The following is a 19,700-nucleotide window of genomic DNA, read 5'->3' on the forward strand; positions in this document are numbered from 1 at the left end:
TTAGATTTCATATTGATAAATCAAAATAAAACTCTTTGTTGATATAATTATTTTGTTATGTTATTAATTGATGGAATTAATGGAAGATAAATGTTTTTTTAGTGTCATAATTTTTATATATTTTAAATTTTTATAATGATAGATTTTATTGAATAATTTTTCATGGTTTAAAAATAATTTTCGTGGTTAAAAAAAAAGATATACGAGCTGGTCCTGGTCCAGATAACTTTAGTGGACATTTTGATCCTATGAATTTTTCATAATTAATGATAGATTTTATTGAATAATTTTTCATGGTTAAAAAAAAGATATACGAACTGGTTCTGGTGCAGATAACTTTAGTGGACATTTTGACCCTATGAAATCAGGGTTTATTTTGTTTTTTTTGAACTTTTTGGCTCCAACCCATGGGGACTAGAGCCAAATCCTGTAGAGAAGACCAAAGTGACAACCCTAGCTAATCCTAAACAACATCAATGTAATTGTTAGCTCCCTGTAAGCTAGTAATAGTTTGCGTCAGTTTGAGAATTACATCCACTTTAAATCAATGATAAGTAAAATAATATAATTTTAAGCCTTATTTCATTCAAATGCACGCTTATTTGTCATTTTAAAGAAAATATTTATTGTTGTCACGATCAAGTTGAAGGTCGTGACTAGGACTGGTAAAAAATGAACTAAACAAGAATATACAATAATTGAAAACAAAGAATAAAAAGACATGATGGAAGAAGTGTATTGTTAAAGCAAAATTCAACAGCCCTTGGTTTTTTTAAGTGTTTGTCATAACATATACAAAGCATGAAGATATTTTGTTTGAAAGACAAGGAACTATGAAAAGAACATATCATGTAAAACATATTGTTTCATCTCATAGATGATACAACATATTGCAATTTCCACTTCGTTTGATAAGTGGAATATACAATAAATAATAAGTGCATGAAGACGTTAAGTTTACATTGTACCTAACAAAAATGTTCTCGAAAGGCATTATCATGTTGTGGGAAATGCATTTATTTGTTGAATGCTCGGCCAATTTGCAAAGTAAAAGTCTATACAAAATCCCTTGAATATGAGATAAAGTTGTTTTGTGTTAGAAAGGTTAAAATAATTTAAAAAAAAAAGTTAAAATAAAATAGTATTGTTACCGATGTTTTAATTTGAGTTAAATATTATTTATGTATAAACAATTTTTTTTCATTCATTAGAAATATTCTTATTTAAAACATAGTAAATACTAGAGTTCTCTCTAACACAACATCAATAATGCTTCAAACAGCCCAAAAAATCAATGCTCTGCTGAAATCTAACATGGTTTCTCATACGCCATATCATCAAGACAATACCAATAATCACATCCTGACGAGTCAACCTAATTCGAGGACTGCATTATTTTTTAGAAAAGCAATAATTGAATCAGGAGAAGTAATCATAAAGTCTCCAAAAATATGTTTCACCCATAACCAGAACTTCATTGCCATATCACAATAAAAAAAGAAATGAAAAACACCTTGAATAACCATTATAAACCCTATATTAACCTGAATATTGTTCAATAGTAACCATATCACTTAATATTTTTTTATAGGTAGTTTAATAATTTAATTGTGTCAATGTAATACCTTCTATAATCCTCTTGTTATGAACATCTTGGAAGAGTGCAATCAAATATGCTGCAAGGACTACTACTAAAGGACCAGCAATGGAGTGCCTATATAGATCATTCCCTTGGAGCTTTCAGTTGGTCAGAGGTATTTGGTGTGAGAATATATGTTTCCTCTACTTATCATATTGATTGTATTTTGCAACTTCTGATTTATTATAACTAAGTTATTCTTTAATGGATTCCCTATTTTAATTTAACTTTAAATGTTTGGTTCTGCCACCTTAAATGAAAGGTTTCTATATGTGAAAAAGATGAAGTATTTTGTGATGAAAAACTACAAGAGTAATGACTTGTGCAAACACAACTATTGAACTATTATTCTCTACGATTGAAATACAATTGATTATGCATGCTTCTTCAACTCTTTAAATAGAACTAGTACACCAATTGTTTAGCTAACATTAGTAATCCAGTTTTAAGCTCTGAAATATAGGTAGTGTTGAGAAGAAATGATCGCTTCTAAGCAACTGCAAAGTTATTGTTGTAGCCTTTAAACTGTAGAAGTAATATTTTTGCAAATTAATGACAATTGATTGTTTCCTGCAAGAATGTTTCTGTGCTTGTGTATCTGGCTGCAGTTACAAGGTCAGTGTGATCTCAAAAACATAAATTTTGGTTAACTTATCATATCCCTTCCAACTCTCCTCTCTTCCTATATTTTGGCTGCAATTGTGATGTATCAGCTGCTGTTTCAGATTTGCATACACGTGATGATGTGTTCATATTGATGATATTGTTAGTGCAAGGGATGGAATCACATGTTGTTACTGATTTGAGTGTTGTGTTTGACATTAAAAGCATTGGTGAGATTCTGTTTGGGGAAATTAAAATGGTTGCAGCTGCTGAGATTGAACAAAAAGTTGAGATTAAAATGTTTTAAATTTTTGTCCCTGTTTGAGTATGCATGTACACTGGTAGTCTCTTTACTGGTTTGGTGGGTCACTTAAGTAATTATACAGTGATAAGGCACAGTTTTTATCCATCCCAAAATTTCTATTAGAACCCTTTAATTATTCATCCTGATTGATAGTGAAACTGTGATTACCATGCTTCATTTAACAAGCAATTGAAAAGGCCATTTTTTCATGGGTTACCATGCGTGTAATTTGTTGTCTAAAAGAGACAATTTTAGTTTGATATATTAAGAAACATTGAACTATTTGTTTGTCCAGGAACAGTGAAAATAGTAGGAAAAACTAAGAAAGTACAATAAATTGAAAATTAGAGCTGAATGGGATTGCCAATATGATGGTGTTATATTTTTTGCTAATTTATTGTTGTTTTGGCATTTATATCCGCCCGTTTCCAAAGTGGTAAGGTTGGTAACATTGGATCCATTATGTCCTCTCCTTTTGCTTTTACTATCTCTAAAGTTCTGGTGTCTTATTTTAATCATGGTAGACCCCACCAAAGTTTCTTATCCACAAAATAAACATCTTTATAGTATGTCCATCACAGCAAAATTATTATATGTTAGCACATATGAAAAGTTGACATGTGTTGCAATATTAAAAAAGTTCTATCCTATGTCTTTCAATTTTGCAATATAAAAGTTGGAGCATTAAGTTCATGCTTTAATCACGATTTTAATAACTTTGAGTTCTGAAGCTCCTTTTTTCTTTCTCTAGGTTATTGCTGTTGGAATGAATCCTCTTCAAATTGCTCTTGGGATTGAGAAGACAACAACTGCACTTGTTTCTGAACTCAGTTTCATGTCAAGAGAGGTAGGATCCGTTTATTTCTTTTTAAAAAACTAAGACATCTGGATTATTAAAATTTTTGAAGACTTGTTTCTCATATTTTACCAATGTAAAACTTATTCTCATTTGAATTCTAACACAAGGTTGATTTAATTATGATTTTTGCTTCGTGTCAATTATTACTTATAATTTGCAGTGCGGGGAATGATTATGCAGTTGAAAACATGATTTTTGAGGCACTGCATAAGCAAGAGAGTAGTAGTGACAATTGAAACTAGAAAAGTAGAGATTATGGAGGGAATGCAATTTGATCATGTATATTTGTCCCCATACTTTGTCAACAATAGAGGAAAGATGACAGTGGAATTCCACATGTATTTATGAAAGATTCTACTCACTTCTATTGTGCCAGGTTATTGTTGGGCAGTTATAAGGTTAACCTAATGTATTATTCGGTTATCCTAAGGTAAATTTATCGTGCTCTATGGAAAGAGTTACTATGTTTATTAGCGGTTACCAATATGTACTTGGCATTGAATCACATGATATTTAATTGAACACTGTAAAATCTTCGGATGATTGGTTAATAGCTTTATAACTAGATTATAACGCAGCATGACCAAACATCTATCTTCTGGGACATTATATAAAAGATCATTCATTTGACTTGAATAGTCCAAACTAAGAATGATCATATATTGAATTTTTAAAGATCTGATGCAAATTTAATCAAAATCCAAAAATATAGATAAGATTTTAGATTCATATCTTTCTTTTTATGCTCAAACTAGTTTGGATATTTTTAAATCAAGGTCAAATTCATATCCAAATATTTAAATTAAGATAAAATTCCAAATCTACTTCTAAATTCAAATCTAGAAAATGGATTAAAATATGGATTAACTAAAAAACAGATTTAAGGAAATGGATTTTTAACGGAAAACAGGTTGAAGAGAAATGGATTCTTAATGAGTCAAAACAGAGCAAAATTGGAGCAGATTGATAAAAGTAAAACTTTTGCCCAGTGATAAGTTGAACTTAATAACTAATGTTGAATATTCATCCACCAAAGGCCCCGCGCATAGCTTCCATAGTTGCGTGTACAGATCAACATCTACCACACCAAATAGAACATAAATCAAAACAATTAAGGTCCTCACTTTCACAAATGAAAGTAAACAACTTCTCCCCTATCCAAGTTCCTCTAAATATAAATAATATATTAATTAATATTTAAATAACTATACAAAAGTTTTAATTACAAAAGTTTTAAATTCATCTACTACACAAATATATAAAAAAAGTTAAACAATATATGAAATAATAAAATTATAATAATATTATAATTTAATAATATTAAAAATAAAAAATAAAAAATAATATACTATATAATCTATATAAATTTTTAACATTAAATAAAAACTAAAATCATATAAATATCCATATAAATTCCATAAACCAACTTCAAGCTAAAACAAAATATGAGATAAATATAAGTTTTACACGCAGAAAAAATAGTTTACAATTTCCACTCATATAAAACCGCATGGTGTTTTTAGAAAACAACCAGGTGTTTTAGAAAACCGCATGGTGTTTTAATGTCTTCCGCATTAACTCTCTCCGCCCACGCATTAATTCTCTCTAACAACTCCTTTTTTCTTTTTTTTAAAAAAAACAACGTTCTCTCCTTTGCGTTTTCACTTACCCGTTCCAATTTATTGGTCACAACAACTCTTCAACACTCAACTCCTTTCAAACTTGATAATGAAAAAGAGTACAACATAAAGAAGGTTCTGGGGCCCTTGTCCACATGCAATTCTTTTCGATTCACCAAGACTAAGGGTCTTTGCAATGGACTCAAATATAGAAAACGCAACCTCATCACCACCAAAAGCTGGAATGATAGGTTTCCCATCAATGGGTAACCCAGTTAAAAAAAGAACATGCTCAAGCGTGATGTTCATACAGATATGTCATTGACTAAGAAAGAAAAAATTCTAAGTGTTCGACTTTGATTTGGTATTTTTCTAATAAAATTTGACACAAACGAGTTGGATAAGAGTTGCTTTATGCACTACCATCAATAAGCGAAAAAGACAACTCGCTGGACCATTTGAGGATATGCTTTCAATAGTGAAAGCCTTCATTTCATTATCCAATTCGCGATATAACTCTTTTAATGTGTCCAACTTGCCACAACCCTTAAATGCCATTCCTACATTTATTCAGTTCATAAACATATACAAGAGCAATTAATGAAAAAATATGAGCAGATAAAAGAATTAATGGAAGTTGGCAAAAAAAAATGTATACAGAAGTTCAGTGAATCAGAGACAGTATACAAGTTGCAATCCAATGAATACATTAACTCTAGAGATGAGAAGGAAAGGAGGGTGGAAAATGAGAATGATGAATTAAAGTGCAAAACTGTATACTTTAACGAAGCCAAGATTGTTGAGTTTTGTGGCAAACCAAACTGCACTACCTATAGAAATCAAACTACAACACAATTTCACTAAGAAAATACAAATCTAGGCTAAACTCAACTATTATTCTAGAAAAATATTCAATCCATTAAAACTAACTCCAAAGTAGTTTGAATTGGTGTGAAAATGAATTAGTTTTGACTACTTAGATATACACAGGATTTTGCAATTTATATCTACAACTAATACAAGTTATGATTTAAAATAATGACCCAAAATAAATATATAAAACGTCACATGTCAATAATTAGAGTATAATATAACACATCATGAACAACCAACACATTGACCTGTATGAAAATGGTAACCCACGGAAAAAAGGCCTTTTCAATTGCTTGTTCAATGAAGCATGGCAAGCACAATTTCACTATAAGTCAGGATGAATTATTAAAGGGTTCTAATAGAATTTTTGGGGTGAGTAAAAACTGTGCCTTGTCACTGTATAGGTCCCAAGATATAGTTTATCTCAATACAAACAACACAATTATTGCAAGCTTAAAAATAGCAAAAGAACTGAACCAGCAACACAGTCAAAACTAGGTCCCAAGACAAAGTTTATTTCAATACAAACAACACAATTGTTGCAAGCTTACAAATAGCAAAAGACTAATGGAAAAAACTAACTACTAAAAATTATGCAGAAATTTAAAATCATCTTGTGCCTTGATAAACTACTTTAGAACACTACTAAAATGAGTATGTAAATCTGAAATAGGCCTAATACTATCAAAATTAACCAGAAACAATAACAAAACAAGATCAATTTCATCTACTAAACAACTATTGTAGGTATTTATAGAATTATAACTGAATTGCAAAAAGTTCACTATATGCCTAGAAATATACCACAAAACATAAAAAATTTCAAGGTAAAATTGACAGAAAAATAAATTTCTAAAAACAGCATACTAGAATTAAGGAAAGGAAGATGGAACCAAGTTGGATGTGCAGCTCTCAAGACTAAAACTTGTGCAGCAGACCTACAACAACACAACAGTAGAGTTAAGCTTCTTCCACCCCACACTTTAAATCGTTACTGGTGTGAGTGAGGTGTGGGTTGAGTGGCGGCAATGCTCGAACAACGGTGGCAAGCTTGCGGTTTAGAGTGGCTCGAGATTGGGTGGGAACGGTGTTGGGTTCGAGCAGCGTCGGGGTTGAGTGTCGAGTTGGAGCTGCGCTGGTGTTGAGGTTGGAAGGAGTTGAGGTTGGAAGGGGTTGAGTGTTGAAGAGTTGTTGTGACCAATAAATTGGAAGGGGTAAGTGAAAACGTAGAGGAGGTTACGGTGTTTTTTAAAAAAAAAAGGGAAAAAAGGAGTTGTTAGAGAGAGTTAATGCGTTGGTGTCAAACTATGTCGTGGTAGCTTGTAACCCAAACGGAGATATTAAGGTGTTGGAACTTGTATTATTAGACTTATTGGTGCGACAATGGCTGTTTTCTCTTCTACTTCAAACGAAGTCCTATCTCTATATAACAACCAGCAGGTTGAAGAGGGAATGAAGCAATATGCAGTGTTTGATCGCCACCATCCACGGTCTCAAATATTATATAATACTACTTCGAACGTTCACTTTTTTATTCATTGGTAGTCCAACTTCACCACATACGAGAAACATAAAAAAAAATTAAAATTATATTTTGGATAACTTGTACTTTCTCTCATAGATATTCCCATCTAAAACTCTGACAACTATTCCTTTTATAAAGTTTTATTGAGTTCATTACCAAATTCATATCCATTTATAAATCTTATAAAATCTGACTATTTTGGATAGAACATGCAGATTAAAACGTTCATTGCCCTAGGTTGAGATTTATTGTTTTTGCTGTTGTAGCTATTCTGAGAATAGATGTACGTATACTTACAAATAGTTTTCTAGTTGCAACAATGCTATCATCAACATTTGATGAATAGGACTTAATAGTATACCCAATAAAAATCTTCGAATCTCAAAAAGCAAATATTCAAGTACCCTATATCTTTTTACAGAACATTTGTCCTTATTAGGTTAGAACACTCAAAGTGCTCTGTTACTATATTTATTAGTTTTTTACTGATAAAAAAATAAATTTTCCTAGTGGGGAAAACCTAGGTAATGAGCTGAATTTGGTTGGTTGACATTGATATTCCTTGTTTTAGTTATACTTAATTAAATTTTATCACAAGGTATAACATGATGAAAACATTTGACATCATATTTTGATAATTTGTTTGCAATTTTAAGATCATGAAGACAACGAAAACCATGAAGATAGTAAAGACCATACTAGGAAGACAACAAGATAATCTTTTACAATAGTAAAATTATTGTGTGTAGTGAAGAAACACTTCAACATATGTTGTTGTTTTTTTTTTGTAGCTTTAACTTTATAAGTTCATCCTAACGACTTGAAGGCAACTATTTTAATAATGTAGTTTGAATTCTAAAATATGTTTGAATTATAGTCATTATAGATTCAATAATAGTGGTCTAAATTTGAACGTATACAATAAATTTTGTATTTTAAAGTCTTGTATAAGTGATCTATACAAAATTAAAGTAATGTATTTTGTATAAAACAACAGTTAAATAAATATAACTTAGATCCAAAAACAATATAAAAATGTGGTATAAACCTTTTCAAAAAAAGTACATGTCAAAACTCGTGATTGTTGTTATGATTTTAAGCAACCATTTTTAAAGTATTCTCATACTATAATTTGTTGCTTATCAATTTCCTCTGAAACCTAAACCATACTTGAAAAACCATTGTCTACACCTTAAACACTGGTATAAAATAAGTATATTAGATCGGTTCTGGAATATATATTAGATTAATTGCATAAATTTAATATGCATCGATGTAATATGAAACAACCGATCTAATACTTTAAAGTCGAAAACCAAGAATCACACCCACACACAAATAATTATTCAACAAAAGATCTCCAAAATCCAATTAAAGAGCCAAACATTCTAACAACCTAACAAAAACCCTAATTAAATAGAAAGAAATGACTTAAGTAAAAAAGGAAACATTGAAGGAATCAATCACATTCAAAAAGATTGGGTGAAAGAATTTAATCATTTGTACTAAATCTCAAACGGGAACTAAGTTTCACTCACTGTATACTATAAGTATAATAAATCTACATATATAAAATAACACTGCAACAATAATATTCAAAAATAAAATGCAATGAGAATTATTTAAACATGCATATATCTAATAATAAATATAATTTTATTTTGTAATTTTACAAATATTATTATAAAATTTTAAATAAAAAATAGGCCAAAAAATTAACAAAAAAATAGTCTAAGACTAAAACTATAATGACATTTATAAAAAAATATAAGTAATTCTATACATACAATGAACAAATATATACATACAATGAAAAACTAACCTCTTCTAATTGAAAGACAAACTTTGAGAGGGAGTTTAGGGTCTCCGCACATTACTGGCCAAATGGGAACGAAGAGCAAGTGTGACAAATCTCAAAACGCTGCAAATGGGGATGAAAACGAAAAATAATCGGTTCAAAACGCGTAAAATCAACCCATAATCAAACCCCAACAAGTTTGATGGCGAAAACCTTTCGAAACTCACCTGGAGGGGGTCGGAAATGGCATCGCCGGCGGGAACTCTCGCGGAAACGATGAACAACGCGAGGGTTTCTGCATTTCGCGCAGAGATAAACCAAAACTTAACGTCGGGGGTGTGGTATCCGACGTTAAGTGACGTCTGGCGTGTCCTGGTCCGACGTAAAGGGACGTCTGGCGCGTCCTGGTCCGACGTCAAGGGACGTTTGAAGCGTTGGGGGCCGACGTCCTTTTTTGAGTGACGTCAGGGTATCTTTTAACAGACGTTAAGTGACGTCTGTCCGCTCCACGTCAGACGTTAAAAAGGTCCCGTTATTTACAAAAATGTCACCGATCACTTTTAACGCTGGGCTTTTTTTAGGCAAACGTTATTGGGGTGATGTTAAAGGGCTTTTTTGTGTCAGTGAATGTGGAAACTGATGAGCGTGAAGAGAAAGATTAAGAAATTGGAATTGGGTGAAATTTGAAGGTAAATAAATAAGGTTAAAATACCTTTTTGGTCATAATTTTCGTCAACTTTTTTCAAATAGGTCCCAATTTTCGCGGGGTGCTCAGATAGGTCCTAATTTTTGTCACTTTGGTTCAATTAGGTCTTAACTGGGTAACGCCGTTTAAATTGATAACGTTTCACTGTACAGTTGGCTATTCTTTGCTACGTGTCCAAATACTAATCTTACGTGTCAGTGTTTCTGTACAATGAGGTGGTTAATTAGTGGGTTAAACACATTACGTTTTTAATTAAATGTAAATAATGAAAATTTAAAAAATAAAGTGTTAGGGTTTATAAAAAGTCGAAGAAGCCATCTCATGTGTGAACTTGGTCATGCTTGGAACGTTGAAGCTTTGTTGCAGCTATGTCTCGGACCCAATCATCTTCTTCATATTGTAATAACTGTGTGCAGCGTAGTGTTCCCTCTTCTCGCACCCAAGCTTTAAGACCCATTTGTGACTGTGGGGAAGCTGCAGTTTTGAGGACAATGACAACACAAACGCACAATAAAACAAACAGAACCGCTTTCGAAAATCACACCAACCCAATCACAAACGAGCAAAACCAATATCGCAAACGACCAATCACCAAAAAACGAAAGTGAAAGCTCTAACGCAATAGAAAACCTAACCTGGATTCAATATCTGCAATGAATTGATTATGATCCCGTAACAATTGCACAACCCAAACGAAGCAAATTTGCTTTTCTTTCTTTCCCTCAAATTCGAGCATAGGTAACCTAAATCCCCAAATTTGCTTTTCTTTCTTTGCCCTAAACACGTTTAACCCCTTTTACTTTTTAATCTGCGTTCAAATATCTTTTTAATTTTCCTTTCTTTTACTTTTTTTATCTTTAAATACAATTAATTAAAACCTTAATGTGTTTAACCACCTAATTAATCACCTGATTATAAAGAAAAACACTGACACGTAGGATTAGTATTTGGACACGTAGCAAATAATAGCCAACTGTACAGTTAAACGTTATCGATTTAAACGGCGTTACCCAAATAAGACCTAATTGAACCAAATTGACAAAAATTAGGATCTATTTGAGCACCCCGCGAAAATTGGGACCTATTTAAAAAAAGTTGACGAAAATTGGGACCAAAAAGGTATTTTAACCAATAAATAATCATGTCTTTAAATATATAAAAGAAGACTTTAAATATATAAAAGAAGAGAAGAAAAAACTTGCTAAAGTGTGACGCGACAACGATAGGGCCACTACAACATTTTCAAGTAACATTTTCACAGTTACATTTATTAAAAATGTTACTTTTATGTATACTTTCGTTACATTTTTTTAAATGTTAGAATAAAGAATATTAACAGTTATTTTGTAACATTTTAAAAAACGTTACTATAGGTCATTACACTTTTTTATGCTTTTAGTAACATTTTTTTATTATAATTATTAAAAATGTTACTATAGATAATATTTATAACTTACAGAAACTTTTTTAAATAAATATTATTATAAATTATATTTTAAATAAATGTTTATTTCTATTACCTACAAATTTTCTTGATAAAAATTATTCATAAAAATATTTTCAATTTTTATAATAAAATATTTGCTACAAAAAATATTTATAATTTTTTTAAGATATTTTTTTTCAAGTAATACTCACAAATTTTTTTGTAAAAAATTGTTTCCAACAAATCAAAATTGATACCTGCAAATTTTATGAATTAATAATAATATTATAAATTGCAGAAAACTTATAAAAAAAATTTTCATAAAAAAATATTTTTAAAAATCCAATAATTATACTTATCAATTTTGCTGGATAATATTATATTTTTAAATTGTTTAATAAAAATTTGCAGCAAATCAACATTTTCGTATACTCTCATTTTCCTCGTCATAGATTTCACTCCCCTCGTCATAGATCGTCGTTGTCGTTTTCGTTGCCATTGGAGTCATAGGTCATCGTTATCAACTTTTTCTCTCACATTTTCACACAGTCTCCTCAATCTTTCGTTGATCTGGCAACGATTTCATATTTTCACTCCGATCTCAACGGCTTAATCTCACTTAGGTTTCTTACTTGTTGTTTTCGCCCTTTTTTCTTCTTATTCTCGCTCACCTATCTCTCACCCTCTCATGGTCTCTCGTGTTTGTGATTCACATTTTTATGTTTTTTCACATGTAATGGATTAAAATTCGTTCTGACATTTGAATATTAATTGTCTATTTTTGATTTTTTACATGTTCTCGTGTTTCGACGTTTTATAAGTTTTGAGATTTTATAGGTAAGTTTTCTTGCTTTTTCTTTACTTTTCATTTTCAATTGTGATTTGATTTTTGTTTTCATAGGTAGGTTTTCATTTTCATATGTAGGTTCTGCAATTCACATTATTGGTTTGGTTGTTCTTATTTTTATTGTTGACAATGATTTAATTTAACTAGATCAAACTGTTAATAAGGTCATGGGCTGGATGGTTAAAAAGGCCCAAATTGTAATTGTTAAATTCATGAGTCTAGTTCCTATAATATGCACACCAATGAGTTCTCACTTTCAATTGCTTTGTTCAAGTGAAAATTTCCCCAACATCAATATAAACAATGACATAATCAACAAAAAACATGTTTCAACAAGCATACATTTATATCCAAAAGAAGGCTAGAGTGAGAAAGGAACTTGTGGTCACCAACCATTATAAAGTAAATTTGAACATTAGATATAGTAGTTTTTAGATTAATGGCTGAAATGTTTTTTGTTTTTCTTCTCTTTTTGTCTGATTTAACAGTGTTACATAATACAATTTAATAGGGCAATTTTCTGAGTTCAATTCAAAAAATATTTATGTTTCTGCCTGGAAAGAATTCTGGATAGTTGATAGGTTCTAGGTATATAGGAAGGGACATATAGTAAACCAAAAAGACGTCAAAATAAAATTTCTCCCTTCTCTCCCCTTTGATACTAAGCTTATTAATAAAAAGATTTACCTGGATAGAAGCTTTGCAATGATCAACAGATAATTGTAATTCTCCTACTAAACAAAAAGCCTGAGTTTATAATATATTGTATAATACAAGTAATGGTTCTGTTTCCCTTTCGAATTTGAGTTTTTCACTTGGATAAAGGGAAAATAATGAAATTTGTTGAATGAGGGAGTTGATTAAATGGCAAAAGTTTGTTGGCCAAATTTTGATCTAGAGTGTGAGAACTTCAACAACGAATCAATCATGCAAGGTTCACTGTTTTATTTTCCCTTGAATTGCAAGTTTGGTTTCCTTTTCTTTTTCTTAGCAATGGTTTGCAAATTGTGTAGATTCTCTCTGCATTTACATATAGCTTAATTGGTTTAATGTAATCTCAAAGGTAAAAGGAAAATAAAAGCATAACAAAAAGGTTAAAAGCTTGGGTAATTTTTAACTTAATTAGTCTTTGTTATCAATTTAATCCTCACTTGAGTCCAAGGTTAGTCTTAGCTATAGCTTTCTATTAGCCATCTATTAGGCTTTATTTTTTTGTTCTCTTTTTCCTTTTTCATTTATGTTATTCTCCATCGTATATATACCTGCTTATCTTATAATAAAAGATGAAATCCTTCATTGATCATTCTTTTCACTTATTTTCTCACCCTAGGTAGCTCCCTATGAAAATGGAGAAGAAGTGACTCTTTGATGGTAACTTTCTTTATTGCCTTTGATTAGAAACATATGTTAGCAACTCCTCTGTTTTAATTTGAACAAATGAACAAAAAAGATAGCTGAAAACTAAATTGAAAAGCATATTGAACAAACATAATTTTTGTTAAAACTCCATTAAGTCAATTGTAACAAAAGACCGAGATGCACTAGTGGAATCTACCATCTACGGTTAGTTCTATCCACCATGAAATGAAAATCTACGTTTATATTAGAATATTGACAAAGTGAATGCTATTAATTGTAATTTGATTCTTGATAGGAATATATAATGGAAGAAGGGTTGAAGGATAAGAGTATCTTTGACTCATCAAGTTAACTCTCTCTTATAGCTTTTGATTCTATTTTGGTAATTTTGTTCAGCTTGAGACTTTAATAAAATCATTTTTCATTTATATGTTTCGTCCATAATGTGGTGAGAAAGAAAAACCATCCTTGTTGGCCAAGAATGTTAAAGTGTCATTTCCAAGTGATTATTGGAGACACTACAAGTGAGCTCTTAGAGAAAAATGCACATGTCTTGAATAACATCTCTACTAATCTTGAAAAAAAGGAAAAAGTCCAGAAAACTAAGACCAAGTTAACTAAGAGGTGATTAGCATATTTTTTCTTTATTTTTCTTTTATATTATCTATCAATTAGTTTTCTTAATAATATTTTGGAACATATCTTACTATTTCTTTTATCCAGGAAATTAGAAGATCTTAATGTTGAAATGGTCACACTTGAACAAGATCTTAGCATTCTCAAATATCCATCCAATGTCTTTGAGCTTTTCCTATAAGATCTAGTTCTCTAAAGTATGCTTATAATTTTATTGTTTTTGTTTATTGACTTATAAATGATCACTATTACAAGCAAGAATTTGCAAACAACTATAAAGAAACAAAAGTTGATTTAGATAATTTTGAATGTGTATGTGAATTTCAATATATTGATAAAGCTTAATTATTTGTTTAACATTTCATTTAAAAAAATAGGTTAAGAAAAAAGTTGTTAAGGCATGGAACTCTCTGACAAATAGTTTGGTTAAAAACATTTATGTATTTGTTATACCAATTTATCAATGTTAATTATCTTTATTTACAGTTGCTAGATAGTGCACATACATTGTTAGATGCAAATGAGCTGAAGAAGCGACTTGAATAAGGTGTGAATGTTACATTATATATATCTTATATGGTTGGTTGTTTTGAAAATAACAATTTTAGTAGCAAGTATACATAATATCTCATTTTTTTACTCATTTTTGCAGGCAAAATAGTAGGGTGGAGTTAAGAATAATCTTAGGACTTCTTTGGTTGTGATCATATAAGTCATTAAGAAGGAAGTCAATTATGGAAGGTGCTAGATGGATTTTGTTAAAGTTTGGGTGATTTGGTGCTTTTGTTTATTTGTGTTTGAATAATAATAGTTAACAATGATGAAATGCTCAAAAATATATCATTAGAGATTATTAATTTTTTTTACTCCCTCTATACATCTGAATTATCATCAAGTTTGAGAAATAAATTTCTCAAAAATATGGTGTACTATTTGTTTTTTTACTCCTTTTATGCTTTTGAATTATAATTAAGTAACATAATATATTATAATAAGGTGAAATATTTGATTATTTGCGGTAAGAACTAAAAATAACTAGAAAAGGGATACAAATAGTTGTAGAGATTTCAAAGAATTGATCTATAAAAATTAAAATCAAATTTTCCTGTGATTACAAGAGATCGATTGGTCAAAAAAAGTGTTGGTGTAACTATTTATATTAATGACATTTTTATAATGTTACCTTAACAAAAAACAAATATCGCTAAATTTTTTGAGTAACAATTTTAAAATGTCTCTTTATTTCAAAAAAAAAATGTTACCAACTAGTTTTAGTAACATTTTTGTAATGTTACTCATTTATAAAAAAACATATAACTAAAAGGATTTAGTAACATTTTTTAAAATGTTACATTTTTATTAAATAAATGTTATTAAAGATATCTAGTAACATTTTTATAAATGTCTCAATTCATACGTTAAAATGTCACTAATATTTATTAGTAACATAGAGTATACGTAACATGTGGTATAATATTACTAAATTATATTAGTAACATTTTTTATAATTTAGTAACATTTTTTAATGGGCACAGTGGCAACAATGGTGAGTGACTTGGAAGAAAAAAGAGTTTTATGGTTCTTTTAGCAGGTTAGAGCACTCAAAGTGCTCTTTTAGTATATTTATGAATTTTTTGTTGATAAAAAATAAATTCTCCTAGTGGAGAAAACATAGGTAATGAGCTGAATTTGGTTGGTTTACATTCATATTCCTTGTATTTAGTTATACTTAATTAAATTTTATCAAAATGTATAACATGATGAAAACATTTGACATCATAATTTTGATAATTGTTTGCAATTTTAAGATCATGAACACAATGAAAACCATTAAGATAGTAAAGACCATACCAGGAAGACAACAAGATAATCTTTTACAATAGTAAAATTATTGTGTGTAGTGAAGAAGTTCAACTCGACCCGATTTGTCCCGTCCTGCAATTTAATGACAACTAATTATGTCGGTTATAATCCACTCGGTATAATAAGTGACGTAGTGACAAGACTGTAAATTTAATAAATTTTCAAAATAAAGAGCAATCGAACAGTCTAACCAAAATCCACCCTAACATTCTAACAGCCAAACAAAAAGCCTAATTAAAGAGCAAGAAATGACCAAAGTGAAAAAGAAAAAATTCGTGGAATCAATCCCATTCAAAAAAATTGGCTTAAAGAAATTGTGAAATGAAACCCTACCTTCATAAAACTATCGAATCAAAATAAAAATTGAGGTCGTGGAATATGACGAGCGTGTAGAGAAAGATTGAGAAATTGGAATTGAAATTGGGTGAAAGAGAGAACGCAACTAGTTTAAAATTGTGGATTTAATTTTCCAAACATCGTTTCCAACCCTTGGATGTAACTATAAAGATGAAATTTGAAGGTAAATAAATAATCATGTCTTTAAATACATAAAAGAAGAGCATGTCTTTAAATACATAAAAGAAGAGAAGAAGAAGCTTGCTAAAGTGTGACGCCACAACAGTAGGGCACGGTGGTGGTAGTGGTGAATGGCTTGGAAGAAAAAAGAGTTTTGTTGTTTTTTCTAGGGAAGAGAAGAAGACGAAGTTAAAAAAGTGAAAAGGTTTTTCACACTTTGTAGTGAAAAAGACATATTATATTGGTTATTTCTTTAATCGATCTAATATATGTACATATTAGATCGTTTCTTTCTATAAGTGATCTAATATGTTCATATTAGATCGATTCTCCTATAACCAATTTAAAATACTTTCTAGTATTAACAATTATTCACTGCATTTTGTATTAAATCGATTTTGCTACAACTGATCTTATATCTTATTCTAATATCACAACTTTCCACTTGTAAAGTCACAATTTTCCACCATAACTTTATGTTGTTACTTAATGATATTTGTTGTAGTGTTCAAATATCTTTCTTTATAAAGACAAGATCAAAATATGTCAAAACGGAAAAGTTTGTTTTCTTTTTTATCTTGTTCTAGGAATAAATAAGTGTCTAAGTGTATGTTTACTTTGTGGTATGAGGTGTATTTATCTCTAGAATTTCTCTTATTATGTATAGGCACATTACTACTTAATGCCATAATAATGTTTTTGCAAATGGATTTATGATTTTGTAAATGGGTAGACGTATCACTAGTGCAAATAGCTTTTTATGACAACTTATTATGCCTGTAAGACCCGAAGAACTTAAATAATTAAATAAATAATTATTTAATAAATGTGAGTAGTGGAAACCTTTATGACATTAATTACTGATTGATATGATTGATATGACGTGGAAAAGTACTAGTTTAAAAGGTTGAGAGTACTTAATTGGGTGAGAGGACTTGAGTTCAAGTCTTATGTGTCAATTGTGTATTATTTAATCTTATTATTATTTTTATGATATGATTTGGGCGTGTTAATAAAGATAAATTTCTAGATTTATAGAAAATATCACGAAACATGTATTGGTTGAATTGGTTATGCATTGACTTGGTAACTGAATGGCTGTGGATTTGAACCTTGGCTTAACCAAAATAACTTTCTTTTTTTGCTAAAATTAATCTTTGGCATGAATGTGAAGAGCCTGAAAACCCTAGCCAATTGGTGAGGTAGATAGGAGGACTTAAGCATGAGAGAGAGTTCTATTGAGGCTGCCAATGGTGCATAAAGTGAGGAGAGAAATTTCAGAATACTCAAGGGTTGTAGAGAGTGAGAGGGAGTGTTGAAAGGTGGAAAGACAAAAGAAGCTTTGGGATTCATAGAGGCTAGCTGAGTGTTTGCAAGTGGAAGTAAAGAATTTCATGTTAGGAGAGTTCCATCTTGTGATTTAATTGTAATTCCATGATTTTGTAATGTACTTGAGGTTTGAAAATTCAATGTAATCCAATTCGTCTTAATTTCATCGTGTTTATGGAAATTTCCAAAAATCGTCGGGCGGCGTCAAATGACCCGCTAGGCGACGTATGCTCCAGAACGCAATTATGGGTTTTCTCTATGAACCGCCTAGCGGTTACGTGCTGCCCGCCAGGTTACACAAGCTGGCTTGTCCAGTTGTTGTGCTTTCTTGCGTTATGTGGTGTTGATGGTGCTCGGTTGGAATCTTTATATCAAATTTTAAACATTTATCGGTGTCTACATGTCGAAAATTGTATAAATTGGCTATAATTGAATGAATTGTGACCATGATGGGGAATTAGGGTTTATGCGGAAATTGGAAATGATGAAAGTATACTTCAGTTATATGAATATGCCTTGATGGATGGGATTAATGTCCCTAAGTTAGCCTAGATTGTATGCTTCAATGTTTGTGTTGTTCTAAAGTGTATGTACAATATTGACAATTTTGTGGCATGTTTCACTTAGTAAATAAAGGAGAACATGCTAGACATGATAATATTTGATTTGGGCATGAGTTGAATGTGTATATTGTGTTTTAGTCATAGTATTATGTTTGGAATATCATGATTGTGCTATAAATGATGTATGATTGGGGTCCCTTAAGACTTGAGGAAAATGCCAAAAAACCAATAGCATTGTGCTATGGGTATGGCGCCTGGCGGTGTGGGGCGAGCCGCCAGGCGATAGAGTCTCAAAACAGTGGTTGTGACCACTGTATGCGCGTGGCGCCTGGCGGCAGTGTTGTCCCTGCCAGGCGATATGGGTGCGATAGGGGGACTAGAAGGCGTTTGGCTCCTGGCGGTGTGAGATGCCCGCCAGGCGGTCTGGAACCAAGTTTCACCTAGCGACATGAGAGGTGCGTCAGGTGGTTTTGGTGCAGAGTTGGCTCGTGAGGAAAGTTTCTACATAGCTTTGGATGAGGGACACAATGCGATGCTTTGGTTGGGGACCCAATTACGAGTGTAACTTCTATTGGGGTAACACGTGGCCACTCTACGTTGTAGCTTGGTGGTTTAGGAAGTCCAGTGGAGTGTGCGAGATCGTGGCTCGTACTACGTGGTTTCAAATGATTGCCCTCTTCAATGCATCTAATAGAGTTTGGTAGTCTGGGGCAACTACGAACTTCGGTTTGTTTTGGGGAACTCCACTTGGTGCCGAGGATTGTGACCGTGACAATTTATTCTCGCATGTGGACTATTAGGTTGTGGCTTGTAATCGGAGGGGCGAGTAGACACTCGTGCAGCAAAGATCGATTAGTGTACTCACCAAAGGGTGTAGAATCAAGAGTCGTCTAACATAAGTATTGGAAGTTGAGGAACTTAGGAAGGAGAAATACTAACATGGATTATATTTTTGAGATGTTTTAATTATGTTATGTTGCAATTGTTCATTTTATTTGAGCTAACCTATCTGGGTATGTTTGGCGATGATCATGTAACTTGTTACATGGGAGTAGATGGTGATGCAAGTGAGCGCGTGGACACATAGTGTCGGAGTGGGGATCAACGATGGGAGTTTTTACTTGTTATAAGTTATTTTGTAACAGATATCATGATTCATTTATAATGGAGATAATGGAACGCTGTATGGATTTCTTTTAAAATTGACGCGCTGAAACAATTTTAAATTTCTCATG

At 31.2% G+C, this 19,700-nt stretch overlaps 2 long non-coding RNA genes across 2 annotated transcripts; one reads left to right on the forward strand and one right to left on the reverse strand.

The window, feature by feature from the left end:
* Positions 1-3,158: 3,158 nt before the first annotated feature.
* On the forward strand, positions 3,159-3,885 carry LOC114169548 (uncharacterized). Its single transcript, XR_003600963.2, has 2 exons — positions 3,159-3,393; positions 3,566-3,885. It is a non-coding gene; the product is annotated as an uncharacterized LOC114169548 (long non-coding RNA).
* A 1,321-nt stretch (positions 3,886-5,206) lies between these two features.
* On the reverse strand, positions 5,207-7,380 carry LOC146881825 (uncharacterized). Its single transcript, XR_014986425.1, has 2 exons — positions 6,765-7,380; positions 5,207-5,584 (listed from the first exon to the last, which is right to left on the reverse strand). It is a non-coding gene; the product is annotated as an uncharacterized LOC146881825 (long non-coding RNA).
* Positions 7,381-19,700: the final 12,320 nt, after the last annotated feature.

Source organism: Vigna unguiculata, chromosome 11, assembly GCF_037176805.1.
Source record: "Vigna unguiculata cultivar grain cowpea cultivar isolate G323 ecotype 2 chromosome 11, ASM3717680v1, whole genome shotgun sequence".
Taxonomy (NCBI): Eukaryota; Viridiplantae; Streptophyta; class Magnoliopsida; order Fabales; family Fabaceae; genus Vigna; species Vigna unguiculata.